Here is a 24,884-nt window from a genome sequence, read left to right as displayed (position 1 = left end):
TCGGGGTAACTGTTATTTCTTCTATTCTTCCAAAACCAATGTTTTTCATGTCCCAGTTGAGAAAAAAAATAAAATACTAATATATCTATTTCTGCGTATAGGAAATCTGTCTGATTTTCTGTCTTGTAATATGACTCTCCTACAGATAAAACTGATTAAGTGCAGTATATTTAATCTCTTCATTTTGTTTTTATGTACTTTTGTCTTAATCATTAGAAGTGCTGAGGCTGGATGATAAGTAGCTTATCAGATATTTGCAGTGCGGAGGAACTGAAGTGAGCCGAGGCTCACTTAACTTTTTCTCTTATGCACTGCATGTTAAAATGTGAAGGGTAGGGAGCCCGCAGGGCTACTGAAAGAGACGCTGTGGTTTTAATGCTGTGCGTTTGCCAAAAAAGGAACTAATTCTGAAGGTTCTTAAAGAATAAATGTTTTTTCAGTATTAATTCTGCTTGTAGTTACCTGATGTCACAGAAAATTTTTAAAACACAGGGGGGTTGGCTTGCTGATTTCAGTTCTTTAAGTGAAAAGGAATTTAGATTCACAGTAGGTTCAAGTCAATTTGACTTGACTACTTTTTTTCAGCGGTTTGGTGATTTTTACAATACTGACCACCTGTTTTGGAGAAATGATGATTATTACAATTTCAAAGAACAGCCCTGGGTGGCATACCCCAGAAAGGTGTCATGCTGGATTCCACTGCAGGCGTGTGTAGGAAAAGGCCTGTGGCGTCATGGAGGTGCATGTTTACGCACAACGGGTGACTGACAAACAGGCAGCCTGCTGGCTAGCACTGCGCTGGCTTCTCTTGTCTTTTCTCTTGGCCTTCCCAGATTCTGCCTGAAGTAGTTTTCTTAGAGATGTGTAGCTTTTCGTTTGTTACATTTTTTAAGTGTCTGCAGCAGCGTACAAGGGGATTTCTGCCATTGAACCCTTCTTCCTGTCTTCATTTCTTTACTGTCTTCTGAACCATTTAGGCCTCTGTAGATCTGAGAAAACATCTGAGGTTGTATTTGGAATTTTAGATGTATTTTGGGTATAAAATGATTCTTACATGCCCCTATGATGCAACTCTATAATAGTGAAGCTGGAAGAGCATGAATATATTTAGATGATGATTGAATTTTGTGATCCCAGTTCTTAAAATCCTCTGTCCTGCTGGAAAATGAGAGATTGGTATAGCCAATTTCAGCTCTGTCAGAAAATAGCATAGATTATACCATATGTGGGAACAGGAGCTTCTCATGAAAGATTTCTTGTTCTCTTTTGGTTAAATGTTCACACAGAAACAGTCAGAGCCACTGAGCACCTCGGTTTCACAGTAGACATTCAATATTTCATCTCTAATCAATATCAGTAGAAGTTGGAGTTATCTAGTACTGTTGAACTTGGAAGCCAGTATATTTTATGCCTAACTTCAGTGATTTAGGCTCATAGACTTGAAAATTTTCATCAGTCTTTATTCACACTGAAGAAACGCTGACAAGAAACTATTTCTAGTGAAGAAAAACATTCTTAAAAGTTAAGTTGCTTCCTTCTTTTAAGGATTGAAAATGTGGCTACAAAGAATTGTTACAGAGATGAAAGATTGCTAGACACACGAACTGACAGTTTCTAAATGTGAGTTGTCAAAAAAGATGTTTCTGGTGTTATCAGTTCAAGTGAAATATAGTTGTCCCATGGCGGCTTAGCAGTTAAATATGGCTCTTTTTCCCCAAGGTCCTTTTTTTTTCCTCACTCGCAGTGCGGTTTGGCTTATATCTATTATATATCTGCTTTTTTGACATGTTTCCATGCAGGATGTTATGAAATGAAGTATTTGGCAGAAGTATCGCTCTGATTTAGCAAGAATAAATAACGCATCATCTGTAACTAGAGTATCCATTTATTCTCCTTGGAAACATACATTATAGTAGATACTTCAGCATATTTTTTTTTAAGTGTTCTATCAAAATTTTAAAGTCAGATACAATAAGCACAGAGATGCCACAGCAGGCATTTCAGAAACTGATTGGTTACTTGTAGTTTCGGGATCAGATGGGTCAGAATCCGTAAGTGTTATGAGGATTGGGAAGTGGGATTTTTAGTTTGTGGTGTTTATGTTTTGTAAGATCAGGGGATAGTAAAAGCTGTCTGGGAGGGCACTGTGATAAAGTAGCAACTTGAAATACTTATTTAACTTTGTGGTGGTTGGTCCTACACTTCCTTAGGCTGCCTGAAGTAGGGTGACTTACAAAAGCCAACAAAAAGCATACGGTGGATGCCAATATAGGTCAATTTTCTAAGTCACGTGTAAGAAAATCCTGCCTTCCAAAATAATTACAATGCAATGTTATGTATTGTGCAGACAGCTGCTGTTTACAAGAGAGGAAATCTAGTGATAGCAGTTTAAAAGTGCCAAATGAGAAAGCAGAATAACTCCGTAGACTACTGTATTCAAATGTATTTCAGTAGTTTTAAACTGCAGTATGTGGAAAATTTCTCATGTGCATGAAACAGATTTTGTAATGACTAGTAGTTAGTATTCCGTCCAATAAATTTCTTTGATGCATCCTTTATTAGTCATACACTAGATCGATAACTTGTTAACCTGTCAGAAATATAAAAAATAAAATAAAACCTCAATTTGTGTAGATTTTGAATGTTTGTTTATTAGTTTGCTTTATTGCTTGTTGCCATGAAATCAATTGCTCAGAAGTTATGTGATATGCCATGGTTGGCAGGGCACTGAAGTTGCTTTGGATTACAGTTGATAAAAGATAGACTTCTCACATACACTGATCTTGAGACCTGGAGGTCAGGAAGGAGAAGTGACATAGCCTCCTCTGAATGTTACAGCTTTTGCAGGTTTAGGTTTGAAAATTACTGTCTTTCAGTGCTTGCTTATTAGTTCAGGGTTTTATCTTTAATTGCAGAAGTCCATATGAAATGCAGACATTTAAAAAATCGTAACAGAAATTTTGGCCTTTGGTGTTTTTTGTGGGCATTTTTATTTTATTTTTATTTTTATTTTTGTTGTTATTGTTTTTATGTGGTGGTTGGGGGGTGAGGGTTGGCTGGTTTTGGTTTCTTTCAAGCTGGTAGAAGTCATCAGTATTTTCATTACTTATCAAAGCATGTTAATTTACATTTTTTTATCTTGAAATATTTTAAGGGCTAAAGGTACTTTAGTGACCCTAGTCACAATTACTTAATATGAGCACTTACAAGTAACTTGGTTTCTGGAGGCTTTGTAAGTTGTCCGACTGAGATCAAAGATGTCACATGAGACACAGACTATGTACAACTTGTTCTTTCTTTTGGAAACACTCATTAGCTAAAATTAATTTTGCTTAAAGAAACACAACTTAGCGTGCTATGTAAATGTAAAACTCGTAATTGCCTGAAGACAATGTTTCATTTAATACAGGACAGGATTCACTACGGTTGGGGCTGCTGAACGATTGTTGCATGTTTGTGGAGACTGTAATAACAAATGCTCGATTGTGTACATATTAGCTCATGGTAGCTTCAAATGTGAGGTATGAAGTTATCTTTCCCTTTGAAGAGAAAGACCTGAAGCTGGCAATTATGTCTTGTACTCCCCTTCACAGATTTGTCGGCTTCAACTAAAAACCATCTGATTGGTTTGCTATGCTCCTCTACTTTTCATGAAAAGCTGTTCCAAAGTAAATAATACTGTGATTTCTGTCCTGTTTTTCTCCTGGGTAATTTGCTTCCATGTTTGTGTCAAACAAGAGTCAAGGGCCATTTTGTGTTCGCACAGAATTGCAGCATTGCTGAGGGCTGACAGCCCCCCCAGTCCAGCGCCCCTCCTCAAAGCAGGGTCGGCTAGAGCACAGTGCTGTGGACTGCCAGGTTTTTAGGATCTCCAAGGATGGAGTCTCCATAGGCTCCTGGGAAACCTGTGCCAGCTTTTCACAGTAAAAAAGTGTTTTCCTTATGCTTGAATTGGATTTCCTATATCTTAATTTGTGCCTCTTGCCTCTTGTCCTGTCACGGGGCACCACTGTGAAGAGCTTGGCTGTCTTCCTTGCTCCTTCCCATCACAGATTTATACATCGTGGTAAGACTTTCACTGAACCTCCTCCTGGCTTAACGGTCCCTGCTGTCTTTGCCTCTGCTCATGACAGATGTGCTGATCCCCTGATCATCTTAGTGGCCCTTCACTGGACTGAGTCCAGTGTGTCCCACTGAGTAGAGGGGAGCGATCGCTTCCCTTGACCTGCTGGCAGTCTTCTTCCTAATGCAGCCCCAGGAGCTGGTAACAAGTCTTTCTTGCAGGGGTGCATTTGCTGGGTCATGTCTTGTCTGCTATGACCTCCGTGATTTTTTTTGCAAAACTTGCTTTCCACCCAGTGCAAGTGCAGGTGAAAACTGGCAGGAAAGCAAACTTCTGGCAGCCGGTGGGCACACTGTCATGAACCAGCGTTACGCAAATACATACCCATAAAGTGGTTGCTGCTCCTGTGGGAGAAGCCCAGGAAGCCCCTGCTGGAGCTGGTGTGAGGTAGGCACGTGGGATTGTGCAGCCAAGGCTGGAGTAAGATAAGGTGAGTGATGGGGAGTTGCTGACAATCCCTCTACTGCATCGCATAGACCTGCACATCAGATTCCTCTCGGCCAACTTTTCCCATGAAGATGAGTGATTGTTAGTGTACCCTGTGAAGTCTTCCAGAGACACCAAATTAAGCCCTTTGCTCTAAACGCGCTGTGCTTCTTTCTTTTCCAAGAGCAGCCTGGCCATCTTTCTTAATGAAAAGAGGGATTGACTCATTTCCTTTGGTGTGTTCAACAAGGAGTAAAGCTGTCTCCCGTTTCCTTTGGTGCCTCGTGTTTGAACATGAATTATCATTTTATCAATTTTTACATTAGTAAACATGCACGGTACAAACACTTAAGTAGAATAAATATATGTAGCTCATTATTACTCTCCTGTCTGGTCTCAATCAAGCACTAATTAAGCACATTGGGATGATAGTGCTTTTGTGGGTAACAGATCCCTAGACTCATGCTTCCTAACAGGAAGGTATTGAGAATTAAGTACACGAAACAATTTTTTGCCCTGGGAGTTTTAGTTTGTTTATTCATTTACTTAAATATTTATGATATTGTGATTCTATTTATATTGCAAGTCAGACGAAAAGACTGAAGATAGTATTTCCAGATGCTCATTCGCATTATAATTTCCACAAAGAAAGACTTAAGGAAGCTTTATTTTGTGAACTTTGTGACAGCATGTTGAGGTAGTGTTTTCAGATTTTTAAAGTAATACTTTTAAGATTTAAAACTTTAATTTTTGAAATAGGATTTTTGTGGGAAAAAAATGTAGTTTGAATTTACCTGCCAAAAACAAACTCCTTGTATTATTTGAATGGTCATTGTGTGTCTTCTGTACTTATGTTGCCCTGTTGTCTTAAACCAGTTATATCAGATTAATTTAGTCTCTTTGATAACCCCAGTGGATTTAAGGTCATTTTTTACTTAATTTTTTTCTGTTTTATGATGACATCTGTTATCATCATAATAGTGATTCTGTAATTAACTGTTTTGCAACATTCTACATATTCTGAAACCACTATTTTTTTAGATCACTTTGTAACAGTTTAGAATCAGTACTCAAAATCTGTCAAATATTGAAGATATAAGTAAAGATATAATAAAGATTGGCATACTGGGTAAAAATTAACACAAACTATAAGTATTGATCATCAAGAGCACATAGAGTTCCATTTTACACTTTAGTGTAGTAGAATAATTACTAGACTAACAGTAGAAGTGATTTAGAAAGTCCCAAGTTTTATTGATTTTTATGCAACTTAGGATCTTTCAGGGGATTTTCAGATCTGTAAGTAGCTTTTAAATGTTCATTTCCGTGCTTCTTCAGTGGATGGTTAACTGAAATCTTTAATATTTCCTATTATTGCTAATGTAGAATGGATTATTTAAAATTGGTTTCTTATGCTATCATAGTATCTGAAAAGCGTCAGTAACATGTTCAGCACCAAGTCGATTTGACACACACACACACACATATATATATGTAACTGAACACTTTCAACTGCATCACAATCCCATGATAGTAAAAACCCTATCAGTGTGAAAATAATACTGATTATGTATCTCAGAAGACTGTTGATCTGGATGCGTTATTTTTATAATTCTTTGCCATATTCAGTTGCAGTAGTAGTGTTGGGGTTTTTTTTTTTTGATCTTTATAATGAATCATACAACACCTTTTGGAAAACCAAGTGTTGGAATACTTCCATCTGGAAGTCTCTGCCAAATGTATTATTATTATTATAAAGTAGGTGTAACTTCCTTTGCCAATCATATTAGCCATGATAGCAGAATGGAATGCCAAGTACTGGCAGCTGTTTGTTCTTTTATCCACTGTCTTTGATATCCCTTGCTTAGTCATTAGTACTTCCACAAACATTTAGCAGGTTAATGTGTCAGCTACATATCAGCTATAAAAGTATTTTTGGCAGTCTTTCAAAGAAACTTTTCTTTTGTAGCTGAAAGAATCCGATTTTCTATTCAGTGTTGTAAAAATAACTTGAGTTTGGATTATACAAACTGTAGCTGTCAAATTGAACATGGGTATCAGAGTATTTATGAAGTATTTAAAAATGAAAACTGAAATTCAAGAAACCTAAAGCCACAGTTTTTCACCCTCTATACAACTTGTATTTTTTCTGTCCAATATTCTAGGTTGAAGAAATAATAAATTCATGAAAAGACAGCATAAATTGCAGATTAAGAAGAAAAGATAGTTGCAGATAAACTCTTATCAGCCGAGTTAAATAAATACATTTACAAGTTTGACACTGAATTTTAGTGTGTAGAACGTTATAACATTGTAATCTACTCCTTGTTCTTTTTGGATTGTAGACCATTGTGGCTTCTTCCCCTTCCCCATTTCCACCTCTTCCCCAAGACCTTGTTCTGTTTGTACACTGCACTGTTGATTTGGTCCTTAAAACTGCAGGTCCACCCACCTGGAACTTTTGTCCCGTCGTATAATATTTTCCTATTCTTTATACTTACAGGTTGCATCATCTTAACACATTCGAATTTAAGAAAAAAAAATCTCCTCTTCATTGTTTGTCTGTATAACCCTCAAACTGAAGAGCTGTTTAAACAAACAGAAGTAGGTCCTAGCAGTAATGATAACTGTCCCCACTCAGAGTTCTCTCCGGTGTGACTAAACAGTTCAGTGAAACACCCAGGTTGTCGGTGCTGGGGTCGGGAAGTGCAGTGTGTTATCAAGGCATGTTCACACCTGCCTGCAGACTGTGTCCTCTGTATCTAAAAGAGTTGATTATCACTGTGATAAATGTCAAGAGAAGAGTAACTTCATAATGCGGTGAGATAATTCATTGAGCTGTGTTTGGTTTGTTGGTTACTGAAATGTGATCATTTAAGTCAAAAAAGTGTTCGAGTAATGTACTGGTTTGCTTTGTACTATGTGGACGGACACCTATTGATTTGCCAAGGCAGAACTATTAGAAGATCAGCTGATTTTGGATACTTGCTGCACAATTATGGTGGAATGTATAGCATGACAAAAAAGCAAAATTTTGTTGCTGATTCTGTGAGATGTAAAAGGGACCTATTTTCTTTCTGCAATTAAATAAGGTGAAATGAGAGCTTTACTGAAGTTTGCTTATAAAGAAAAATCTGATTTCTGCCAGCTGTTTTGACAACTAACATGGTTATAGTAACCACATGAAGTACTCACTGAAATAGTTTGAGAACTAGTTAAGAGAACAATGGAGTTATGTATTCTGCTGCTTCATTTGGTGTCAATAGCGTTGTGTTCATTTTTTCTGTTCTTTCTATGTTGAATCAGGTAGTTACGGGTAGTTGAAGTTCTGAAGGTTTTTTCTTCTGTGGCTCTGTTGCAGGCCTGACTATGGAACAGAAAGTAATCCACTTGTTCTGGTGGTTCTGAAAAATTTTGTAACCTGCTGTTCTCTCTACCATGTATCTGTTACCTTAAGTAGTGTCTGAAAAACATGTGAATGCCTTCTTGAGTGAGTTGTGATGGTCTGAAAAAATCAGGCTTGTAGATAAGGATAGCTTTAAAAGATATATATATATATTCTTTTAAATACAGTATGATACAACACTACAGTTTTTATGGAAGGCTGCAGATAATTGGAGCTCCTCTTAGTGTGCGTCTAGAAGATTTCACTGAGTGATCTGGATCTCAGAGTGCATATTTGGAAGAAATCATTTTGTTTTCCAAACACTAGTTGCAATTCCATCTTTACTGAGCCTTGTGGTAGACATTGTCTTCAGATAATACCGTTCGCAGTACAGATAGTACTTTTTGCAGATGTAGTATTTATTGCTTGGTTTAGATTAATATTATTTAGCCAATTTCGGGCAAGCAAAATCTTTGTTTTGTTTTGGTATGACACAGTATATTGAAGTAAATGTTCAAGTGGTTTATTAGCTGCCATCTTTTCTGAACCGAATTTTAGGCTTTCACTGGAGTTCAGTACAAAATATACAAATGGAAAATGGCTTATCGATGCTAACCTTCCAGTCTCTAGGGGTATGCTGAAGACAGTAGTTTCATGTGTTCTGATGGAAGCAGCAAGGCTTTATATGCATAACTGGGAACAATTTATTGTGAATGGCTGCATAAATGTTACCCGTGTTCTAGTGACAATAGCTCGGTTTTCTTCCAGGTACATTTGTTTCATTACTACAATTCAAGGAGGCCTGGTCTTGGCATAATAGGTTGGTCAAGGGAGAACAATTTGTGGCTGCTTTGCAAGTAGCTACAGTGGCAAGTTTTTGGCTGATGTACACTCCCAGGCAGAAAAGTAGAATTTTTCCTGGGGAAGTCAGCTAAGTGAATGTGGCCTTCTGGTGACATGCTTGTAAGCAAGCAAAAAGTACTATCCTGCCATAAAGAGTGTGTTCTACAATAGATGCGTATTCCAATGAAGAAGGTACATCTCGACAAGTATTTAAGCTGTTAAAGTGACAAAATCAAATGCTGAATGACAGTATAATGCTCAGTCATATACGTAGTGTAGTTATAATTGCTTTCTTATTTTAAGATAGTTTACACCTTACCAAAATGCTGGATTTGTCTTAGTAGAAATTTCATTTGCAGCATTAAACTCTGAATTCCATAAATCAGCTGATTTCTACATACTTGATGGAAGTTATTAATACTGCCTAAGTGGGATCCATCATTGCCCACTGCCAGTTGTCAGAATTTTCTGCTGTGCTGTAGCATTCTCTCTGAGTTTTCTGTTCTCTGTTTTAGTTCTTACTCAGTGTACAGGAATGCAGTCTTGCTAATCCCAAGTTTGGTATGTACAGTCTGGCAGTGGTGTGGACTGACAGTTTAGTAACAATTTAAGAGGGGTTTTGTGTTTGATTTATTGGAGTTGGGGGTTTTGGGGGGTTTGTTTTGTTTCTTACTTAAGGAGTCTAAAGCATTTTGGGAATAAACAGACTTTTGTACTAATGTTGCGGATTTGGGGGCTGTTTTTGAGGGGGAGGTTAGCTTAATCTTGTAACACCTGGAGTGCTGTGTGTGTGATCTCTGGTAAGGTCAGGGTTAAAATAATTTTTACAGCTTCCTACATTAACATCTTCTGAAGATGCAGGTGACAGAGCTGTAGAGTTATTATCTTTTTAAACCCTCATTCCCAAACAGTCCAAGATACCCGTTTTGATGTATCTCTAGCGCTCTTTTTTTTTTTTTAGCACTGTTATCTTTTGTTCAGACTTCAGCAATTGTTCAAATGGATGATGGATTAGCAAGGAAGTTAGGTACAGTTCCTATACTTAAGAATGCTACTTTTGACTTTTGGTGGAGGAATTTATTTTTTTAAAAAGGAAAAGGTGACACAATCATACTGTGAGTCGTATTTAATTGAAGGAACGACTGTAACAACATTGTTCTCCTACATTTGTCATCATAAAGTTCCCAAAATGTTAAAATGCTGGGTTAGACTAGGATTTCAACAACTACATTTCTGAAAAGAAGTTGTTCATTTTGTTTTGTGTGTAAAAAGCTCTAGAAGATGGTACGCTGGTGCTGAGGCTCAGTTGCGGAGAGACCACTCATCAAAATCATTGTGGTTAAAGGGTGAGCTTTTTGTATCGCTGAATCTAGACGGGATCCTCAATATGGCAATTATTTCCCCTCTTGGAGGGAGCAGCCTGAAGAATTGATAAATGTGGATTTAGACGCAGCAGGCATGGCATGCGGGTCTGTTAACAAAGCTTGGCTGTAAGCTGGTAATACTAGCGTCCTTTGTGATTTTTATTGGGTTTGGGGGGGTGGTGGAATAGGAGCAGCTACTGGAGTTGTCGATATGAACTGACTGCGTTTGGGTTCAGATCTAACTTACCCTTTGAAGAAAGCTACTGCTTGTTATTTGCCTTGCGTTTGTCCGTGGGTATTCAAGTGATCTAAAAGTAATCAAGGACTTGTAAAGTCGTCTATAGAAACAGAATGAGGAAGGAAAATTCTTGTCTGCTATATGGAATCCATATGGTGAAAAATGTAAGTGGATGTGCACTCCCAGGAGAAAACTGGAGAGGTCTGAAAATGAAGAATCTTATTACCATGTTGCATTTTATCAGTAGAAATATTAGACTTATTAGGCTGAATTTAAATTGTAAATTTAAATTTACATTTACGTTTAAGTGTAAAGTTGTAAATGCTTGTCAGGTCCTCTGAGAAGTTGATGATTGTGGTATTGCTCCCTTGAAATTTCCTTCATTGTGAAACTTCGAGCATAATAGATTTCAGCCTCTCAAAAAACAGTCTGTCCTTGCATGACAGCTGCATTTGCTTTCTGGAAAATAACAGTAAAACTGAAAATAGCAAAAGAAAGGGTAAATAAAAATTATAAAAGCAACAGCAGTGATGGTACCTAGCCCCCAGTCAGACGATGTGATGAAGTGGCGGTACATAATCCATACCTTCTCCCTAGAGAGCGAGACCTTAGAGAGAGAACCCGTCCTGGCCATCTCTCACCATGTATCTGCAGGGCAACCCCTGTACGTAGGGACGTGGTACAATGAAGTGTGAATATGGAATGTATGTGTTACAAACCTGAGTATCTACGAAGGTGGCCTGCTGCTATGGGCCAGAAGCAGGCTGCTTTTAGCCTTCAGTAACAATTTGTCCAGTCCTGTTTCAGACTGTCTTAAAGTAAGCGTAATCACATTGACACAGTAAGAATATTAACTAACAAACAAACAAAATCCCTTGTTAGTTTCAATTAAATAAATAATATTTGGGATAGCATATCAAATCTCTACAGCATTTTTCAGAGTGTGGTTATGTCATGTTAATAAAGGGATGAATGCTTTCAACGGTTAAAATAAGGGATCTGCAGAAATAATTTTTGTTAACGCCTGGATATTCCAACTTAATTTCAGCTTGCTTTTATTTTTTAATCTTAAGTTGTTTTGGTTTTATAGAAGTAGCTTTTCTACCTAAAGTGGTAGAAGGAAATGTGTTGGTATTTCCTTAGGAATAGAAAGTGGTGACGCTGGCTTTGAATTATATGCGTAGGCAGGATTTTCCTAAGTGTCCAGCACTGATCTGGTCTGTTCACTTTCATATTGCTTTACAGTTACTAATGAATGTCCTCACAGTCCACTAATAGAGCAATGTATTTGTATCCCGATGACTTAGTCTTGAGTAGTCATACACTATGAATAACAACTACCAATTTACTACAATTAATAGGAATAAATTGTCTTTTAATCCAAACTGGTATAATCCCACTGATACCAGTCAGGTTCCATCAATAAAAATATGAGCAGAAAATTGGCTTTTCGATTAAAAGTATCTGAAGCGCTTAGGAATTTGTTCTGGAAAATTAAAAATAAGGACTAATGAGTTAACCTTTCATATCATTACTTGTTAGCTTTTGCATCAAGAGAAATGGTGTTATACCGGTTATGACTAGTCTAATATTTAAATAAAATTAAATTAATATTGATACTCATCCTTATCTCTCAACTGATTTATTGACAAATTCTGCTTTTGATGAAGTTTATGTAGAATCTTCTGTTATTGTTGCTTCAGATATTCTAACGTATTAGCATTTTTTCATACATTCACTGCCTGAAGCATACATTCAGTGCCTGAAGCTAGTTTGCTGCTTCTTTTTAAGTAGCATTTCCAAATCTTGCATGCTGTATTACAAATACAAATTTGCATTTGATGTCATTTTATCATCTTGACAGCCTCCTAATCTGCTGTGTTCCTCTGCCTCTATAGAGAGTAAGTAGATGGAATTACAAGTTGTTATCCATGGGAAATCGTGTAATGATGTAATTAACATTAGTAGAACAGCTAACAATAATGGCAATACCCCAAAACTCCAGAAAGATTCCTTAAAATTATGTTGCAGTTGTCATCTTTCTGAGAAGGAAAATATCCCAAGATACTTGTAGTTTGAAAACACTTGGTTCTGGTTTTCCTTAGCTGTTAATTTAAATACATTTATATGTGTGCACTCTTAGTATGATGGATTTTGTGCTGTACAGAAAATGATTATACAAAATATGGAAGTAATAATATGATAATTTTTGTTCCAAATGAATTAGCACATATGAAGTTAGGGTTTCAGGTTAAGTATATGTTGTCTAATACGTTGGATCTTCAGGGTTCACAATTAGCATATCCTGCAGCCAGTGCAAGCAAGACACGGGGTTGTGAGCTTGCCTGATACTGCTGGCAGCGGTGAATGCCCCTGAGCGGGAAACAACAGAGACTGTTGAATTACATTATTGCTTAGACTGTTTTACATCATCTTCTATAAAGCATACATAAAAATATTTCTTTGAAAAGTAAATGGACTATTATATGTGCTCGGATGGAGATATTTTAGGGCAGATTTTTATTAAGAAAAGCAGATAATTCTGGATATTTGGAATTACCCATGAGGGAAAAAATCAGACTTGATAACAATTAATAAAGATACTGTATACCCAGTGTATCAGCTGAAGATTTTTGTCTCCTTTAATAGCACTTACTATCCGTTGACAGACATGTTGCAGGGCCAGAGAGTATGACACCAAATTTTGGCCACGAGATTTTTTCATTTAGTTTTGTACATCTATTTTTTTTAGAACAGTTATTGGTTATGATGCTAGTAGGAAGAAAAAGGTCCTAGAGTATGTTTTGAAAAACAGTTCTTTCTGGATATTTCTTTTTCCTTTCTTCAGTGGTAGCTTTTCCACCTCTTGCCTTTCAAAACTAAATTGTGAATTGGCATTTCACCTTACAGTACAATCTCCATTGATAGTATCCATTCCAAAGTACAGAAAAAAGTCAATGAGAAAATCTGACATTCTGTGAATTTGGAGGGTAGAAAATAACCTCATTTTTAGAGATGCTTTTGTTGTCCATATTTGAAGGATCTTGTTACCAGTAGGATCATAAAACTGAAATGACTGGAATGCCTATTGCTAAATGAAGTTTTTGTGAGGGTCACTTGTGATCACTTAGTGGTTTATGTATTTGAGTGATTTGACAGGCAATTTACCTGATCTTCAGCAAAGCTGAATACTCAAGTGAAATGCTCAGGGAGTTGTTCCTGCAACTTGAATATTGGGATAGTGGCTGTAATGAAAACATACTTTGAAAGTTTAGTTCTATTTATTATTTTTAAAAGCAAATCACTATAGATTATCTGTACAGGAATTCCAGTTATAATTTATTCTTGGTTTGCCATGTTCATGGGGAAAAAAGGAAAGACACAGTACTCTGTATTTTGTTTCATAAATAGCTGGTTTTCAAAATTTGGCATTTTATTGTTGCACATGCTTTAATGCAGATGAGACATTGTTTCCTTTAAACTCTTTGCCTCCTGCACTGGATGTTAATCCTTGACATAGATGATCTTGCCCTAACTATTAGAGTTTAGCAGTGGTGGGTCTCCTTAGTGTTTCATGAATGTATTTCTCCTTTCTGTTAATTTTTTATTTTAGAGTTTAAAAAGCATACTTCCCGTTGTATGAAAGATAAGATAAGGTTCATCAGGTCCGATCCTGTGGGTTTTGAAACCAGCACTAAAAGAGTTGATTCTTTTTTGAATCAAACCAAGCATTCTAGTAAATGTACGGTTTTCCTTGCCTTCCACTCTTGCCAAAATAGGTCAGGGAGTTAGCGCTGAGGCTGAGCTGATCATGGGAGTCAAGTGTTGAGCATCTTAGCCATGATTGAATTCAGAAAAAACCAAATTTAAGAGAAATTTGCAGTTCTTTTTCAGAAGCACACAGGAGTTGGTGTCTAAATTATCTGTTCTGTGAAAATTATTTGAACTTACTAGAGCGTTTGAGCTGCGCGCCAAGAAATTCAGGTAGTGCCAAGCACTGCTTTCAACTGCACATAATTACATGTGACTTCTGTCATTTTGTTAAAAAAAACCTCAAGCCAAAACCCACAAAACTTGGTTACAATGAAATATAGAAATTACCATGAAGGAAGGAGTACATCAGTTTAAAAGTAAACAAAAACTTTTTTGTTTAGTATCTTGAGAATCTGAATGGAGTGTCTTTTCAGTTTATGGCAGGTAGGAGCTGCCTTAAATTATTTTGACAAAGGTATTGCTTGTCCCACCACAGCAAATCTAAAGGCTTTACGGATGAAACTGGCAAGGGGAAAAGTGATTCTTGTGGGCGGAAGCAAATACAATACAGTATTCATATGCTTCGTAAGTGAAGAAGTAGGAAAAATTAGGTTGTTGCCATTCAGTTATTGGTCAATAGAATAAAAAATAAATCTCTTTATGTGAGTGAATGCTATTAACTACTGCGAAGGAAGAGCGTACTATATCGGGCACAGGGCCTTGAAGAAGTCCTCGGCTACACTGGGCTACGAAATGTCCATCCCCGCAGTGCCGGAGGGGAGAAGGGAGCGGGAGCCGCGCGGTGTGCCCGGTACGGCACTGCTGCTCCCTGCCTGGGCTCCTGCGGGCCGGCCTGGCTGCGTCCGGCTCTCCGTGGGGGAGCAGGGGGATTCCTGGGCACGTGCACAGGGACTGCCAGCTTTGAGACCTGTGGAACATCCTCTGCCCATGAACTGGTCAAATGCACATGCAACAGCTGTTTGTCCGGGCTTCTTGATGATAATAAGCAAGAAACAATAAGCAATAAGTCTTTCTCATGCAGCTAATATCCTGTATTTATTTTATATCTAATTGACACTGGAATAGGAAGATGATAGATAATTTAGAAATGTGGAAGTATATTCTTTATCTGAAGTTTCTTGGTCCTTTTTAAACTGTTAAAGGTAAGGCACCAATGTTTAGACACACAGCAATAAAGCATAATAATAGATTTGTTTCAGTAACATGAAACATCATAGTTTCGAGTCAGTGAGTACTTTCTGTTGGGAGGACTACGGCAATTACTTTTGTTATTTTGTGAAAGCATGTATGAGTTCTCCTCCAAGTCATTGTTCGCATGCACACTGGCGATCCAGTTTTTCCCTGGAATCTCAGCCTAGCCTGTGTGCCTGTCACAGTCTTGGGTGGACGTTGAGCATTTCCCGCTGAACGCAGTTGGAAGTCACACCTGAGTAACCCAGAGACTTGCCTGCACTAAGGCAGTCATTTGTCAGTTGGTTCACATTTTTCTTCCTTTAGAAGATGTATTATTACTTAAGAATATTGAACGTTAGAGGGGGAACGTTTCCATGTGGAACTGTGAATGGAGTATATGAGATAACACTTGGGAGAGGCCAACCCTGAAATGGTAGTTCCTACTGGGGTCAACTCAAAGCATAAGAACACCTTTCCAAAGTTATGTCTCGGTCATTTGGAGGGCTCCTAGTTTAGTGAGGGAAAACCTTGAAGTTAGAGGAGAGACACCAGATTTTTTGGTTGGTTTTTTTTTTTTTTAAAAAAAAAAAACAACTTCTGTTGTTCTTCTATCTTCTGGACAAACTGCTTTATTAAATCTGGAAGAAACAAAGTTCTTGTCAGCTTAGGTGGAATGTCCCACCACAATCCTATAAGCCTCGCTGTACACATACAATAAAGTTTAGGCTGAAGTTACAGCCTTTGCAACTGGGTGGGGTGGTTGTGGGTCTCTTTGAAAAAAGATTGCCGATTTATAGTGCTAATCCCATCACTTCTGAACTTGTTTGGAGCTCCTGGAACATTTCCTCCTTCACACTCCTATCAAAAAGCAGTTAGAATCTGGCGAACTACTGAATTTCTGCACCAATGCTGTTGGTGCTAAATGGCAGCTGATTAGTAGCTTTCTTCAGTTGATTGTTTGCTTTGTTTAGGCTGGTGTTTACAATCTGTAAATGTGTTCTGTTACCTGCAAGTCATACCTTGACATTTATATGAAGCCTAATAGTTTCTAGTGGGCAATTCTGATTGTATAAATGTGGGTTACATATCCCATTTCCTCAGAACAGTGAGGTACTAGTGGATAAATGCCACAGTACTGAAAATCAACACACTCCAGAAAAGCCCAAGCATCTTTGGTGACATCTGAGGGATGCCTTTGCTCAAGCATTTTGTAGATATTTTTTTTTTTTCCTACATGGAGATTATCTACCTTCTCCATTCCCTGCCTGCCCCTTTGTTATGCCTTTGGTGCAGCATCTGGGCATGAAGTGTAATTACATTGAGGAATTTGAGTCCTGTCTTCCTACAACTGCTAGGTAAACATTAAAGGTTCAGATACTACTTAGAGGCAGCCAGTCTGGGAATGAGATCTGGAAATCAACTGTTAAATGAGTAAAATTTGAGGTTATTTAATAGTAACTGAAAATTCTTTCTGTAAGCATGTTTGCGACTAGCCTTCCTTTCTCTTTTGACCAAAACGATAGGTATTTAGAAATGGAAGGGTGAAGTACATGTCACATTATCCACTACTTGTTGCTGTGGCAACATAAATGCATAATTTTGAAGACAGACATTTCTCAGCATTTGGGATAGATCACATTTTGTGTCGTCTTGCTGTTTCAGCTTGAGAGATAGGATTTAATTAATCAAATTCTTGGAATTATCACACGTTCACTTGAAATATAATGTATGCGGTGTGTTATGTTTGTAAAATGTATACCAGGTCATAAATTAGTGAGGTGTGATCTCTGATTGTTTGGGCATGCCTCATAAATGAAGGGTTTGCTATTACAGCAAGAATGATAATCTGTGTTACTAGAGCTTTGGTAAATAGTTTAATGCATTGGGAATTCTTGACAACAGATAGATGAAGACCTGCCACTTCAAAAACTCCCTTGCCTTAACTGCTTTCTAACTCCGGTAGTCAAAAGCTGTTAAGCTTTAAGTGCTCTGTCATATTTGTGGGCTTTTATAGCAAAGAGTAGAGCAGACAGCAGTGATGATGGAAAACGATGGTAGGTAGACTTAAAATACGATAAAGCATAGAGACAATTGTATGTAATACTTGGAATTGAAACCTTTTCGAATTAAATGATCGGCCATATGTGCCACCCTTATGGACCCTGTAAGGAGATGTACCCTATTGCTAACTGTGCATGAAATTGCAGTGTTAGAAGATATTGACCAGATGTTTCAATCTCAACAAATAGCTTGTTATGTGACTGAGTGAAAATCTCTCTGCTGCTTTGATCACATACACCTTAAAGGAAGAAGTAATTTAATAGAGGCTGTCAAAGTTCATCATTGTCAATAAACTTTGACTTGACCTTTGCCATCTGTTTCTGATACTATTGCTGATAAAAGCTGATAGGCAGCTGTTTACAGTTTGTGCTTTATGAATTCTGTGCTGCCAGACAATGAAAGAAGTCTCTTCACTTGTGGATTTTTTCCCTCTGTCATTCCGAGTGTGGGTGTATTCATTGAGACTCCACATCATCTAGCAGGGGAGTGAGAGTGACATGTGCATGCATTTTGAAAAGGAAGATTTGTTGTAAGGTTATAGATATGCAAAATCATATCCAAAATAGCCTGAAATGTCACTTTGCAACAACATCAACTCACTTACAGGCTAGTACTTAAACACATATACAGTGTTTTACACTGGAGAATTTTAAGGCATTTTTAAAACACTTATCAGTCTTTGCTTTATCTCAGTGAAGTGAGTGCTAAGTCTTTACAGGTAGAGCAGGCGGAGGCATGGGTAACAGTGGTGTACGGTTGCCCAGGGAGTCTGGCTCACCGTACCCAAGTACGATGTTCCATTTTCATGTTGTTAATATGCTTCCATTAACAGCCTAACACCATGGCTCCGAGCCACAGAGTAACAAGACTTCTTTGTGTTGTATTTGCCACTTTTGCCATGTTTCACGCATGCTGTTCAGCAAGGAGGTTAACGTCTCTGAGTTCTTTTGCCGATAAAGACACTCTTTAAACCTCCTCATACACAGTTCTATAATACTACTAAATTTCTTAACTAGTATACACTGAAACAGCTGTAGGAGAATCACAAGTAAACCTGGAATTCTTACTGTTCTGATACGCTTCATGGAACTGTCCTCTGAGCGATGAAGAACTGGTGTGACCAGCCCTGTTTTGTAGGTGTCATCTTTTAGCTGGTTTTGAGAAGGGACTGCATTAATGTTGTGGAAGGGGAAAGGGACTGACACATCAGATCACATAACGAGGAGGTGGTTGATGGCTTGGGTTCTGCGCTTCAGGTGGGGAAGGGACACAAGGCCGGCTGCGATCTCAGTTACATGCCTGGTAAGGTCTTGCAGGAGATATCTGCCTTGGGCCTCAGATTACACATGTTGAACTTCAGAAGAGAGACTGCAGCGCTTCAGATATTTGAGGGAGAAACGTAGCATTCTAAGTACAGGATAAGATGATGGAGTAAGGGCTATTGGAATTAGGTGCCTAGACTGACCAGTATTTAAAGGGTACATTAAAAGAGAGTGCTAGTTCTTGGCTGCATTGCAACTTCGGAATATGGCTACTACATGTTTAATGACAGAAAATAATGCTTGTATTTCCTTGTACAGCAAGAAGCTTACAAACAAGACTAAAAATAAAACAGTGGACAAGCAGATGAAGAGCAAGAAGGAAAGAATAGGAAACAGAATACAAAAGAATAGCAGCAATGAAAATAGTTATTTGGATTATAGATTTTGTGGAGAGGCAGTTTGTTAGCTTTGTATTTTTAAATGTGAACGAAGTAGTGCTTCTGGATGATTAACGTTTTGATAGACATCTTAATTTGAAAAGTTATAGTGAAATGCAATTTGTGGTGCCACGCTAAAACTAGTAAGATGTTCCTGTGCAGAGATTTGGATAGTACATGTTGAACCAAATCCTGGTAAGATCTAGATATATTGGTCTCAGTGCAAGGCTTTAGCTAGTCTTTTCCTTTAAAAAATATTATCACTTTTATCTCATTTGACTGGAAGTTGCTTGAGGGTGTTGTCATGCATTTTAACAATATCACTTCCTCATGCAAGATTTGGCAGCTTCAGCTAATGGTGAAAGAACTGCTATACAGGACATGGGGCTCCTTTTTGCAAGCCTGCTTTTATAAAGATAAGCTTATTTTTTCCTTTTCCATTTTTTTCTTATGTGGCCATTATGTGATAATAGCTGTTGCAATCTTTCAACGCTGATCAATGAAAAAAGGAAAAAAGATAGCAATTGTGTTGGTACAAACCAAAACAAACTCATCTGTTTTCCAGGATCTCGATGCTGTATTCTCATAACAATGATTCTGGAGTAGGTAACCCGGGTCTGCTTGGGATGGAGTTAATTTTCTTCAGAGCAGCCCATATGGTGCTGTGTTTTAGGTTCGTCACCAAAACAGTGTTGTTGAAGACAGAGTGTTTTAGCTCTTGCTGCACAGTGCTTGCGCAGCATCAAGGCCACCTCTGGTTTTTGGCTTTGCTGAGCCAGCAAGTAGGCTACGGGGTGGGAAGGGCTGGGAGGGACACAGCCAGGACAGCTCACCCCAACTGACCGAAGAGATAGCCCAGGCCGTATGGAGTATTGTCAGCAATAAAACTGCTGGGGGCAGGGAGGGAGGAGGAGTTTTTTTCGAGGTAGCCATGGCTCGGAGACTGGTGGGCATCAGTCTGCTGGTGGGAGGTGGCGAATGATTGCCTTGGCACCCATGCGTTATTTTTCTCAGTCTTCCAGTTTTCTCCCCCATCCCCCTGGGAGGGAGGATTGAGGGAGTGAGTGGGTGGGGTCTTAGCTGCTAGCTGGGGTTAACCCACCGCGGTAGGGATTTTAAATGATATAGTATGTGTAATGCTAACAGAATATTACATTCCAGTTGTGCTTGAGGCGTGTCACATCATTCACAAGAAATAAGTGAGCTCACTTGGAACAGTGACACTAATATCTTTTCTTAGGACTGTCTTGCATATTGTGAATTTTTCATGGTTTTTATATATATATATATTTGCAATGATTTAGGTTTTGATCCCGCTTTTTCTTATTTTATCTGGTTTTCTGAGATGAGGTGTGATTTGTGATTTATTTACTTCTAGCATCTAAATTATTCCAAGAAAATATCCGTAAGAGGTTTTTAATGGACTGTGTATGTAATTGGTGATGGGACATGCCTTAGGGGTGCAACAGACTGGTGAAACCTCCTGAAAAGCTTACGTACTCATTCTAAAATTCAGAATATAAAAGTAAGAGGTACTTCAAATAGCACTGTATACAAAGAAGCCATTTCTGTTCTGATTTACTAGAAGGAATGCTTCATGAGTTGTTGCTAACATTGTTTACTTTAGATTTTAGCAGGCATGTTAAGTCTTAGCTAATTTTAGGTCTTTGGAGTCCTCTCCTCTGTGAGCTGCAATTTAAAATACGATCAGATTTGACAGATCATGCAGAGAAGAGTCCAGCTTCAAATAACGCACTTCAGATGTATTTCAGATGTCTGCATTCAGTGTTAATGAGTTTTGAAGATCCTTCACTGTGAAGGGGCATAATGCTTCCTGTTGTGTTGTCAGTTCCGAAGCAGTTAGGATTCAAGTCTACAAGCTGAAAACTCCTATGTGCAGAAGGTATGTCAGTCTAAGGAGAGCTCCATATGCATTGGAATTGTTAGTTTAAGACGACTGACAGATGTGGAAATGCACTGCTGGCTGCAGCTTTAGAAAAGGACGCGGGAGCAAAGGAGTTCAGGTGGGGAGCACTGTGGGACTGATAGTGAGTGTCTTCATCGGCCTCCTTGTTCTGCTTATTGACATTATCCAGTTAACAGTGGCACTTAAAGCAAAGCGTAGAGTCAGAGTAAAAAGAAATAATTTCTGAAGGATCTTTGTTTCAGTCCGAGGGCTATAAAGCTGACTTAAGCTTCGTCAGTGTGATATTTCTTTTTAAGTCTTCCAGGATTGTGCACTGAGACCCAGCAATGGCAAACTCTCCTTTTGCAGGGCAAGTGTCTTTGCAGCTGGAGATTGAGGTAAATTAGATCAACTATTTAGTTTTGCTGCTTTCAAGTAGACATCCTCCTTTACAGTGAACTTTGCAGGAACAGCAAAGAAAAGCTTTGAATGCAGATCAAGTGTTGCGATACGGGGTGTTGGACTCTGCCCCTGTGGCAGAAGCATGGCATTCTCAAGCTAAATAGGATAAGCTTGGGAAATACAAGTCAAAGAACTCAGTTCTCTCCCTTTCTTTCTTCAATTCTTTAGGACCACTGATTTTCTTTCACACAGTAGGAAGGGCCGTTTTCTTATTTTTTGGGTGTAAGGGACCATTCAGGCAGCTCTGTCATCTCGTCTTGAATATCGTTCTCAAAAGACAGCATTGTGAGTAGTCAATCAAAGTCAAGTCCCTTCTAGTGTTGGAAGAAGTGCTTCCAGAAGTGCTTCTGTAACTCCGAGGAAAGGTTGTTTCCAAAGCCGTTTCCTAATCAGACAGAAGAGGGAAATAGGTGTACCGCATCGTCGAGTCTGAGGATGTGTGAGAGTGGGGCATAGTTAACTCCAAACAGTCTCACAAAGTAACAGTTGAGTCTTCAGAAGCTTTACTTGTTACCCAGTTTCCTTAGCATCTCAACATCTTGCAAGAAAAGAGGACGCTGTTCTCTGCAGTTGCCACCCACTCCCTGGAACACAAAGATTCTTACACTTCTGTGATCGCTAAAGCGTGCCAAAGAGTTCACCCTTGTTAACTCTGAGCATGAAAAAACACTTGGACAGATAACTGCTACTACTGTGAGCCCAAGTTAGCCTCTTGAAAATGAGGAACGAAGCATTCTGTCGCTCCTCGGTGTATCCTTGAGTGGCCACAGTGCCAGCCTCTTTTGGAAGTGGTCATATTTTGGTATTTGGTCATAAGGAATAATGTTCCTGTGGGGGTAGGGTAATCTGGTATTAGATTGCGCTCATTTGAAGTCAGCTTGATTTTAAGACAGAGTTGTGCAAAGACCAGAATTATTTTTATTTTTTTTTAAATAATACTTGCTTTTAGTTTACCAGGGTGCATACAACAAAAACGTAAGGGAAATGCAACCTGGGTAACTCCAGAGAGCAACTGCAAGGTGTTCTGTTTGCTGTTCTCCTTCCTCTGTCACACTGCTTACCCTAGCTGAAAAGGTCAGGGCCTGTCCTTGTGTGTACCTGATGTCCAGACTGTGTTGACAGAAGAAAACTTTAGGATGGCAAAACACATTAGCTTTCACAAACCACTCTGTATTTTGAATTTCCTTTGTGGTATCCCACTCCTGAGGCTGTCTTGTTCCTTCATGAAAGGTTCCTACGTTTGACACTTCTGTCTTTGGGCTGTTAACAGCCTCAGATTCCCTTGGGGGGTGGTGAGGATTCATGGTGTGGCCAGGTGCCAACCTCTCCTGACCAGACTGTCAATACCGTTAGCTAATAGCTGCCGCGCTGCCTAGCCAAACCCTAGGTAATTAACTCATTATGCCAGTGCCTGCTGTGCTGGGTCATTTTCCGTTTCTGTCTAGAGTCTTTTTCATTCAATTAAATCTTGTATTCCACATAAATCTATAAAATGAATTTGCAGCTTATACAGCCATATACCTGGCGTTAACGTCTGCAGTGTGTTATTGGCCTTCATTTGATATTGGATACGATACCGCATGGCTGTTTGATGGTGATAAATACCTTGTGGACTGACACCCCGCCCGTTCAGAGCGCGTTAGCCAAAATGGGGCTAATAACAGCCCTGTGTGAAGTAGCCCATAGAAACCTGTTTTCTCCGTATCAGGTTATTCAAAATTAAGCTTCAATCCAGGGTGAAATTTTAAAACAGGTGCTCCAGAGTCTACCTTAAAGATGTTGTTTTGTCCCTTGTTTGTTCACACGTATGCAAAAAATGCCTGCTGTGACTCATTCCGCTAGGCACAGCTTCCGTGGTACGCCGCAGAGATGTTTCTGCGCTGCAGTTTCATCAAGTGTGTAATGTGGTGTCTGGTTTTTGCCTTGACTAACATGTAGCTTTTCAGCTGAGGAAAGGAGGAACAGTTTGAAGGAGTTCTGCAACTAGCAACACCTCGCCACCATTATTGTGGGAATGCGGGGAGATAATTCCAAGAAGCTGGGGGTATTTGTAACTGGAGATCTGCGATGAGAGGATCTTTCCAGAAACACTGCTGAACTACTTTTCAGTAAGCTTAACTTAGATATTCTTCTCATTGGAACATCTGTATAGTGGGAATATTCCCCCACGGTACAACAGCTGTGTTTTGACTAATCACGAGTATGAGCAGAACCGCTGCCTGTGGCGGAAGCGGTCTGCATGATACGCAGAGGTTCATCTAACAGATCCGAGATCATGACTTCTGATTCTCAAGACTAACTTTACTTACATTTAAAGTAAGGATTGTGACAGTTAGATATGGCATGTATCACATATGAATTCAAACTGAGCTGCTGCCAATAGCCAAAACTGTGATACTTGAACAGAAATTCTTTTCTCTGAGATGTGTGTGAAATATTACTTACTACTGCTCCAAATGTTGTCAGACTTGATATATAAAGGATGGAAAAGTTATGTCATTTGATAAAATGTTGTAAGCCCAAGGTGCAGTTCGAAGTCTTATGTATTTGAAGAATTGTTAGAATTCGATGCTTTAATAAATGCTGTTTGTAGTGATCTCTTAATTCTTGTTAGTTGTGAGAGTAAGGCGCGCTTTTCAACATGGGACACAAGGCTTCAGGTATTTCTGTTCTTATCAGTGTGGAAATCTGTTCCGTATTTGGTTATAGAAGGTCACATCTTTAGTCTTGCGAAGTAATCTGTTCTACTTAACCATACCTCCAAATAGAAAAGATTATGGTTCCTTAGACACCTTAAATGAACACCGTGTAAATGTGTATTGTGTATGTGCAAATGCTTGTAAAATACAATTATATAGATAATTCTCGTTAGGGTTTTCTTAATATAAATTAGAGTGATGTGGAATAGATTAGCAGGGCATACCTAGTGGACATTTTATGAATGAGAGAGATTGAACGCTGCCACCATCTGACAACACAATCTTTTTTGTCCTTAAAGTTTATATATATGAAATTGCTACAAGAAAGAGGCCCGTAACTTTTGTCCACGTTTGTCTTATTAACGAAGACTTCTACATGACTAAAGACTTCTATTTTTTTTTTTTCCTTTTCCCCTTCTCCTCCAAAGCTGGAAGTAATAAAGATGTGACTAAGCATGTATTTGCAACTCAGTTACTTGACCTTTCTACAACCCGCAGCTACCACTAATGCTGCTTTGTAATGGAGACATTATCGTTTATTTAAATCTTGATTAGGAAACAATTATAAGTAGGGTTTTAGTATGGCAGTAAATTGATGTAGCCTTTAATTCATAGTATAGATTGAGTGGATAAGCTTTCTGACTGTAATTAGAGTGAATTATAATGACTTCAGTTGGTTGACTCACCACCAGCAGAGCAGGGCCTGTGATTGTTTCTTCACATGTATTTCT

General features: G+C 38.6%; 1 protein-coding gene across 4 annotated transcripts in view; it reads left to right on the top strand.

Annotated features, from left to right (window-relative positions):
• ADK (adenosine kinase) overlaps positions 1 to 24,884 on the top strand; it is a 291,295-nt gene that overhangs the window by 108,693 nt on the left and 157,718 nt on the right. The gene's annotated exons all lie outside the window — the stretch shown is intronic.

This window comes from Falco cherrug, chromosome 9, assembly GCF_023634085.1.
Source record: "Falco cherrug isolate bFalChe1 chromosome 9, bFalChe1.pri, whole genome shotgun sequence".
Classification (NCBI taxonomy): Eukaryota; Metazoa; Chordata; class Aves; order Falconiformes; family Falconidae; genus Falco; species Falco cherrug.
This window is presented reverse-complemented; position numbering and strand designations above follow the sequence as displayed.